The sequence below is a fragment of the Balaenoptera musculus genome, chromosome 1, assembly GCF_009873245.2.
Source record: "Balaenoptera musculus isolate JJ_BM4_2016_0621 chromosome 1, mBalMus1.pri.v3, whole genome shotgun sequence".
Lineage (NCBI taxonomy): Eukaryota > Metazoa > Chordata > Mammalia > Artiodactyla > Balaenopteridae > Balaenoptera > Balaenoptera musculus.
In genome coordinates this window covers 18,523,388-18,533,191 of record NC_045785.1, presented here as the reverse complement: position 1 = coordinate 18,533,191, position 9,804 = coordinate 18,523,388, and positions in this window count along the sequence as shown.

The following is a 9,804-nucleotide window of genomic DNA, read 5'->3' as shown; positions in this document are numbered from 1 at the left end:
GCCATGAATTAGTCTCAGTAGATTTTTTTTAAATAAGTATTTTTCATAGTATCTTCTATGACCACAACTAGATGAAGTTAGATATCAATAACAGAGGGAAAACTGGAAAATTCACCGAATTGTGGAAATTAAACAATGCACTCTTAAACAACCAATGTATCAAAAAAGAGATCACAAGGAAAATTAGAAAATACTTAGAGATGAACGAAAACAAAAACACAACACACCAAAGCCAGCAAAATCAGTGCTAAGGGGGAAATTTATTGGTATAAACACATCCAAAAAAAAAAGAAGGTGAAGAAGAAGAAGGGAAATTTCAAATCAACAACCTAAATCTAGAGCTTAAGGAACTAGAAAAAGAAGAACAAACTATAACTAGCAGAAGGAAGGAAACAATAAAGATTAGAGCAAGATAAACAAAATAATATAAAAACAATAGAGAAAATCAATGGAACCAAAAGTTGATTCTTAAAAAAGTCAACAAAATGGCAAGCCTGTAGATAAATGGGCTAAGAAATAAAGAGAAAAGACTCAAATTACTAAAATTAGAAATGAAGTTGGGGGCATTACTACCAATTCCACAGAAATAAAAAGAATTGTAAGAAAGAAATATGAACAATTGTATGCCAGCAAAAAGGATAACCTAGATGAAAGTGGACAAATTCCTAGAAACACAAAACCTACCAAGACTAAATCATGAAGAAATAGAAAAATCTGAATAGATCTATAACTAGTAAGGATATTGAATCAGTAAAAAGAAATCCCCTGACAAAGAAAAGCCCTGGACCCGATGGCTCCTTTGGTGAATTCTACCAACATTTAAAGAGAACTAAAAAGAGCTAACACCAATTCTTCTCAAACTTTTCCCAAAAATTGAAGAGGAGGGAACACTTCTTAACTCATTCTATACTACCCTGATACCAAAGCCAGACAAAGACACTACAAGAAAACAAAACTACAGGCCAATATCCCTTATGAACATTAGTACAAAAATCCTCAACAAAATACTATCAAACTGAATTCAACAGTATAGTAAAGGGATTATATGTCATGACCAACTGGGATTTATTCCTGGAATGCAAGTATGGTTCAACATACAGAAATCAATCAGTGTAACACACCACATTAACAGGATGAAAAAAAAAACCACATGAGCATCTCAATTGATGATGAACAAGCATTTGACAAAATTTAACACCTTTGCATGACAAAAACACTGAACAAACTAGGAACAGAAGAAAACTACCTACTGAATACAAGCCATATATGAAAAAACTACATCAGACATCATACTCAAGGGTGAAAGACTGAAAGCTTTTCTTCCAAGATCAAGAACAGGACAAGAATTCCCACTTTCACCATATTAAACATAGTACTTAGAGTTTTAGCCAGAGCAACTAGACAAGAAAAATAAAAGACATCCAAATTGGAAATGAATTAAAAGTATCTCTGTTTGCAGATGATATGATCTTATATATAGAAAACCCTAAAGATTCCACACAAAAAAATCTGTTAGTTACAACAGTAATCAAAACAACATGGTACTTGCATAAAACAGACATGTAGACCAATGGAATAAAAGAGAAACCAGAAATAAATTCTCACATATATGGACAAATTATTTTTGACAAGTGTGCCAAGACCACTCAATGGGGAAAGGACAATCTTTTCAAAAAATGATGCTGGGAAAACTGGATATCCATATGCAAAGAATGAAGTTAGACCCTAACCTGACACCATACAAAAGTTAACTCAAAAATCAAATATCTACATGTAAGACCTAAAACAATACAACTCTTCAAAGAAAACATAAGACAAAACCTTCATGATATGAATTTGGCAGTGCTTTATTGGCTATGCCACCAAAGGCACAGACAACAAAAGAAAAAATAGACAAAAAGACTTCATGAAAATTTAAAAATCTTGTGCATTAAAAGGCACTCTCAAGAGAGTTTTAAAAAAAAGCAACCCCCAGAATGACAGATAATATTTGCAAATCATATATCTGATACGGGATTAATATCCAGAATACATAGTGAACTACTAAAATTCAATTAACAACAACAACAACAAAAAAGTAATTCAAAAATGGGCAAAGGGGCTTCCCTGGTGGCGCAGTGGTTGAGAATCTGCCTGCCGATGCAGGGGACATGGGTTCGCGCCCTGGTCTGAGAAGATCCCACATGCCGTGGAGCAGCTGGGCCCGTGAGCCACAACTACTGAGCCTGCGCGTCTGGAGCCTGTGCTCCACAACAAGGGAGGCCACGATAGTGAGAGGCCCGCGCACTGCGATGAAGAGTGGCCCCTGCTTGCCACAATTGGAGAAAGCCCGCACACAGAAACGAAGACCCAAAACAGCCAAAAATAAATAAATAAATAAATAATAATTAAAAAAAAAAAAGTCAAGCACGGATGGCTTCTTTAAAAAAAAAAAATGGGCAAAGGACTTGAATAGACATTTTTCCAAAGAAGATATACAAATGGCCATAAGACATGAAAGATATTCAAAATTACTAAGCACTAGGGCAATGCAAATTAAAACCGCAGTGAGATACCACTTCATAATCATTAGGATGGCTATTATCAAAAAACAAAAGCCAGAAAATAACAAGTGTTGGCAAAAATATGGAGAAATTGGAACTGTTGTGCATTACTGGTGGGAATGTAAAATGGAGCAGCTGGTTGCGGAAAACGGTATAGCAGTTTCTGAAAAAATTAAACACAAAACTACCACATGGTCCAGCAATTCCATTTTTTGGATATATACCCAAAAGAACTGAAAACAGAATCTCAAAGAGATTATGTGTAGACCCATGTTCATAGCAGCATTATTCACAATAGCTAAAACATGGAAGTGTATATATATGTAGCTGATTCTTGAACAATATGGGTTTGAACTGTGCAAGTCCATTTATATGCAAATTTTTAAAATAAATACTACAGTACTAACCCAATCAAAAATGGGCAGAAGACCTAAATAGACATTTCTCCAAAGAAGACATACAGATGACCAAAAGGCACGTGAAAAGATGCTCATCATTGCTAATTATTAGAAAAATGCAAATCAAAACTACAATGAGGTACCACCTCACACCGGTCAGAATGGCCATCATTAAAGTCTACAAATAACAAATGCTGGAAATGGTGTGGTGAAAAAGAACCCTCCTACAGTGTTGGTGGGAATGTAAACTGGCACAGCCACTATGGAAGACAGTATGGAGGTTCCTCAAAAAACTAAAAATAGAGCTGCCATATGATCCAGCAATCCTACTCCTGGGCATATATCTGGAAAAAAACTATAATTTAAAAAGATACATGCACCCCTGTGTTCATAGCAGCACTATTTACAATAGCCAAGACACAGAAACAGCCTGAATGTCCGTTGACAGATGAATGGATAAAGAAGATGTGGTGTATATAGTTGGGAATTCCCTGGTGGTCCAGTGGTTAGGACTCTGCCCTGTCACTGCCAAGGGCCCGGGTTCGATCCCTGTTGGAGCCAAAAAAAAAAAAAAAAGAAAAAGATGTGATATATATACATATATATATATGTATAGATACATGTATCTATATCTATATCCACAAGGGACTACTACTCAGCCATAAAAAAGAATGAAATAATGCCATTTGCGGCAACATGGATGGACCTAGAGATTATCATACTAAGTGAAGTCAGACAGAGAAAGACAAATACCATATGATATCACTTATATGTAGAATCTAAAATATGACACAAATGAACTTATCTACAAAACACAAACAGACTCACAGACATAGAACAGACTTGTGGTTGCCAAGAGGGAGGGAGGGTGGGGAGGGATGGGCTGGGAGTTTGGGATTAGCAGATGCAAACTATTATATATAGAATGGATAAACAACAAGGTCCTACTGTATAGCACAGGGAACTATATTCAATATCCTTTAATAAACCATAATGGAAAAGAATATGGGGAAGAAGTGTGGCCATTGGGGCCGTTTAGGCAGCGGCAGCTCCAGGCACCGTGGCTCCAGAAGGAAGCAGTGCCGCGTCCCAGGCCGGGGCTCTGCTGCAAGCCTGGCGGGGGGCCGGACAGGAGCCACAGCTTCGTGCACCACATCCGGCGGAGCCAGCTCGCCCTGTGCTGCACTGCCCCGCGCACCGCCACTGCCCCCAGCCTGGCCTGGCCACCCGTGACTCCTGCTCAGCTCCCCGCGGGGATGACTACGACAGGAGGGTGAAGCAGGCGGCCGGGGAGAAGGCGAGGAGGCAGCACAGGCCTGTGCCCACTCGGCCTCGAGAGCCTGACCTGCAGGTGTATCTGCCACTGTAATGTGGGCGGGCAGGTGCGTCACTGTTGGCCAGCGCCCACTGGCGCACGACCATTAGCGCGAGACCGTTGTCGTGCAGCAGTTGGAGATCCTGCTCCGCCAACGGTCGGCCTGCCAGTGGTCACGGCAGAGAGCGCAGTGAGAGGTGGATCGGCCTTCCCCATCCCGGCCTCAGGCCGGCGGGTGAGCTGGGAGGCCCCGGGGGGCTGGCTGAGGGCTGTGTCCTGCAGAACTCCAGAGCCCTTGCCACGCCGCCCACTGGCTGCGCCTAGCCCTTGACCTAATGGTGGCAGCAGTCTCCATGGGTCGCAGTCCATGGAGGCCTCAGCAACCGAAGTATACGGACACTGCCATTAAGGCGACAGCTTCACCAGCTTCGGTCTCTCCGTTCAAGTATCTGATTGGTATTTGCTAACATTTGTTTTAGTGGAGGTTTATAGGAACATCGTGACCTGACCTCAAGAACAAAGGATCTGACCCCAGAAGTTTGCAACAGCTAACCACGCCCCCCCCCCTCACCTTTCCCATAAAAGGGCTTTGCTGAAAGCTTTCAGGGAGTTCAGGGTTTTTAAGGCATGAGCCAGCCGTCTCCTTGCATGGCCCTGCAATAAACCTTTCTCTGTTCCAAACTCTGATGTTTCGGTATTGTTTGGCCTCATTGTGCATCGGACACACGACTTGCTTTTGGTAACACTAACAATCTACAGCAAACATTATACTTAAAGGCATGATGTTTAGAAAAAAGCTCTTCCAACCAGGAGTGAGATGGGGCGCCAAGCATCACTGCTACTATTCAGTGTTGTTTGGGAGGTGCTAATCAATGCAGTAAAACAAGTAAAAAAATCAGGGGCGTAAGAATCAGAAAGGATGAAACCACGCAGTCATTGTTCTTGGATGATGGGATTGTTCACATAGAAAACTTCAAAGAATATATACAAATTCTAAAGTATTAGAATTAGGGGCATTCCCTGGCGGTCTAGCTGTTAGGACTCGGGGCTTTCGCTGCCGGGGCCTGGTTCAATCCCTGGTCGGGGAACTGAGATCCAGCAAGCCTCGGGGCATGGCCAAAAAAAAAGTTATTAGAATTAATAAGATACTTTAGCAGGTTTTTGGATCCATCAATAAAAAGCAATTGCATACCTACAGTCCAGAAACTAGAAAACGATGAAAAAATTCCATTTACCTTAACAAAAGATATAAAATACCTAAAACAAAATTAGCAAAAGTTGTGCAAGAGACTCAACAGCCGAAGTTCCAACTTCTCTAAGTTTCCAACCGCCATTTCCCACCGAAAGGAGATGGCGGGGCAACAAGATGGCTCCAGGCAGCATCTCAGACCTTTTGGACGCTTTGGCACCCCAGTCTCCCTGATTGTATGGAAGGTTCCCAGTAAATCCTGTTGGGTGAATCCGCAAATAGATCCAACTCCTGGCAAAATCATGGCCCCAGGTGTGTCCTCAACTTGTAAATTTTCCAGTAGATACTGAATGTCTGGAATGCTTTGGGGTGTGATTCCAGGATGATTCTAATGAGAAGAGTAGATCCAAATCCTTAAAAATTTCATCCAAAAGAATGATCCCAACTCTGTCTTCAGGATTGCATGCAATGTGTTGAGTAAATCCGCGCTGTTGGGCTTGATTCCAGGATCGTTCCATTGGAGACAGGGAGATCCAACTCCTTACAAACTCAAGTCCCAGACTATGTCTCCAACCCTAAGACTTCTAGACTGCATCTTAAAGTCTGGAGTAAATCCACACTGTAGGACAGGATTCCAGATTCCAGAATGGTTACAATGGAGATTAGTAGATCTGACTTTTCACAAAATCGAGATCTGAGGTGTGTTGTTTCTTTCAGTGGAATAGCTCAGTGGAGGGTCACAGACCAGGATGGTTTGCTGTGCAACCACGTGGATGGACCCCCTTACAAAATGGAGGCTCAAGGTGTGTCCCCAACTCTTAAACTTTCTAGATTATATCAAATATCCTTAGTAAGTCTACTATGGAGGATCTTTCTCAGTGGAGAGGAGTAAGTTGAACTCCTTGGCTTTGCCTTCAATTCAAATGTCTCAAATAATTCAGTGCCAGGATTACCAGGCCAGGACTGGATAGTTTGCAGTGAAGAGTGGATTGAACCCCTTACAAAACTGTGGCCTAAGGCATGTCTGGACTTTTCAGCCGGGGACTTTGGGAGGCCACGTCCTCCCATCTGCCATCAAAATATTTTTTCACTGTGCTTATCTTAGAAAACTGATAAAAGTGACTCCCATAGTCTGTTAATGGGCTGAGAATTTTCTGAAGGTAGGCAATCCTGCCCAGTGGCCACCAGGGGACGTGTGGTGCAGCTGAGGAGACCTTTTCCAGGCCCAAGACACCGCACTTGGGGGGACTTTCTTGGGCCATAGACCCAGCCGGTCAACCTCAAGCAGGTGGAAAGGTGGGACTGGGCCTCTGAGGCCCAATGGACTCTACCGTCAGTCGTCTCAGGGACTTTCCCTCAATTTATTTATTAATTATGTTTTTGCCATGTAAAAAACAGCTTTATTGAGATATAATTCACATTATACAATTCACTCATTTAAAATGTACAATTAAGTGGCTTTTAGTATATTCACAGTGGTGTCAACCATCGACACAATCAATTTTAGAATATTTTTATCATCCCCAAAAGAAACCCCGTACCTTTTAGCAGTCACTCTCATCTCCCCTCAACACTCTCCCAGCCCTAGCTAACCACAAATCTACTTCCTATCTCTGTGAATTTGCCTGTTCTAGGTACCTTACACAAGTGGAGCCATACAATATGTGGTCTTTTGTGTCTGGCTTCTTTCAGTTAGTATAATTTTTTCAAGGTCAATGCATGTCAACACACATCAGTACTTTATTTCTTTTTTATGGCTGAATAATATTCCATTGTATGGGCACACCACCACATTTTATTTACTTATTCATCGCTTAATGGACATTTGGGTTGCTTCCACTTTCCAGCTAACTATAAATAGGCTGCTATGAACATCCATGTACAAGTTTTTTGTGGACATATGTTTTTATTTCTCTTGAGTATATAGAGTGGGATTACTGGGTCAAATGGATTTTTTAAGGCTAATATTCCATTGTACATATATATCGTGTTTTGTTTATCCATTCATAAGCTGATGAACACCTGAATTGTTTACACCTTTGGGATATGAGAAATGTTGCTATGAACATTGATGAATAAGTTATTTCTTTGAGTTCCTCCTTTTCAGCTTTCTTGGGTATATACCTAGGAGTGGAATTGCTGGATCTATGGTAATTTTAAGTTTAGCTTTTTGAGGAATCACCAAACTGTTTTCCACAGCAGCTGCACCATTTATATTCACCATTTATATAGTCATGTATAAAGATTCCAATTTCTCCACATCCTCACCAACACTTATTTTCTGTCTTTTTGACAATAGCCATTCTAGTGGATGTGAGGAGATTCTTTTATTTTCAAACCACTTTTTAAAGTTATAATATTCCAGGAAATCCATTTCAACAAAGTTTTCAGATTTATTGTCCATAAATTTGTATGTTAAACAGTGCAGTGTCTTTAATTCTGTCCTCTTCTTTTATTCATGGCTTTTTTGTGTGTGATCAATGTGCTTATACAATGTTGTCAATTTTATTAGTCTCAAAAAGCCAGTTTTCTTTTTTTTTTAATTGGATGATTCCCTCTCAATTGTAACTTTTTTCCCTATATCATTTAATTTTCTATCTTTTATTTTGGGCTTCATTCTACTTATTTAGAGTTTTTCAGTTGTTCTTTTTCTCACATCTTGAATTAAAATAAGATTCCAACTGCAGGTGACCCTAGGCCGACTCTCATACCTTTGCTAGTATTACTCTTACAGTAAATATTTACTTAGTGCCAGCCATGTACCTGGTATTGTGGGCACCACAGTGAACAACCAGTTAAAGTCTTTGATCCATTTTGAGTTAACTTTTTTTTTTTTTTTTTTGAGTTAACTTTTGTATGTGGCATCAGGTAAGGATCCAACTTCATTCTTTTGTATGTGGATATCCAATTTTCCCAGCACCATTTGTTGAAAAGACTATTCTTTCCCCATTGAATGGTCTTGGCATTCTTATTGAAAATTATTTGATCATATATGCAAGGGCTAATTTCTGGATTTTCTATTCTCTTCCATTGGTCTATATGTCCCCCTTTATGCCAGTACCACACCATTTTAATTAACATAGTAAGTTTTGAAATCAGGAAGTGTGAGTGCTCCAACTTGGTTCTTTTCTTAAAGAACATGTTGGCTATTCAAGGTCCTTGAGATTCCTTATGAAATGTAGGATTTTTTTTTCTATTTCTGCCAAAACCATCACTGGGATTTAAATAGGGATTGCAGTGAATCCGTGGACCACTTTTGGGTAGTATTAACATCCTAACAACATTAAATCTTCCAATTCATGAACACGGATATCTTTTCATTTACTGACGTCGTCTTTAATTTCAGCAATGGTTTGTACTTTTCAGTGTAAAAGTCTCAAATGTCATATTTATTTTAAATGTCATGCTAGTATTTTGGGGTCAAGTTCAGCCCTCTAGCTGCAGGCTTGAGGATTCTGTCAGTAGTGCTCTGTTATGATGGAGAAAATTTTTGGTGCTGTGGAAGCATAACAAAACACTTATCGGGGCTTCCCTGGTGGCGCAGTGGTTGAGAATCTGCCTGCTAATGCAGGGGACACGGGTTCGCGCCCTGGTCTGGGAAGATCCCACATGCCGCGGAGCAACTAGGCCCGTGAGCCACAACTACTGAGCCTGCGCGTCTGGAGCCTGTGCTCCGCAACAAGAGAGGCCACGATAGTGAGAGGCCCGCGCACCGCGATGAAGAGGGGCCCCCGCTCGCCGCAACTAGAGTAAGCCCTCGCACAGAAACGAAGACCCAACACAGCCAAAAAAATAAATAATTAATTAAAAATAAATATCCCAGTTGTCATATAAAAAAACAACAACAACAACAAAAAACACTTATCATGTCTTGTTCTCTCCCTAGCTAAAATCTGAGTCCCTTGAAAACAGGGACAGTGCCTTCTCTGCCTCTCCTGAGAATGCCAGTCAGTGCACTTACTAGCTGGATATCCACCCACCCAGTAGCCACAGTGACTACTTACAAAATGCAAATTTGATCGTATCTTCCTGCTTAAAATCCTTCAAAAGCATTGCTATTAGGATAGCTGTTATTAACGTGTTCTCCAAAGCCCTGTGGTACAGTCCCTGCCAATCTCTCCCATCTTAGTATGAAGACTCCTTCTAACTCCCTGCTGGCTCTCCAGTCATGTGGCCTTCTTTTCATCTTTCTAAAACAATGTTTTCAAACATTTCTAATTGCAGCCTACAGAAAGGATTTTATTTTATAGTGCAACCTAGTTTGTTATGCATTAACAAACAAAAGTTTTGTAAAGCAGTACAGTACTTAGCTTTACTACTTATACAATGCACTCTGATATTTTCTATTCTATTTCTTTG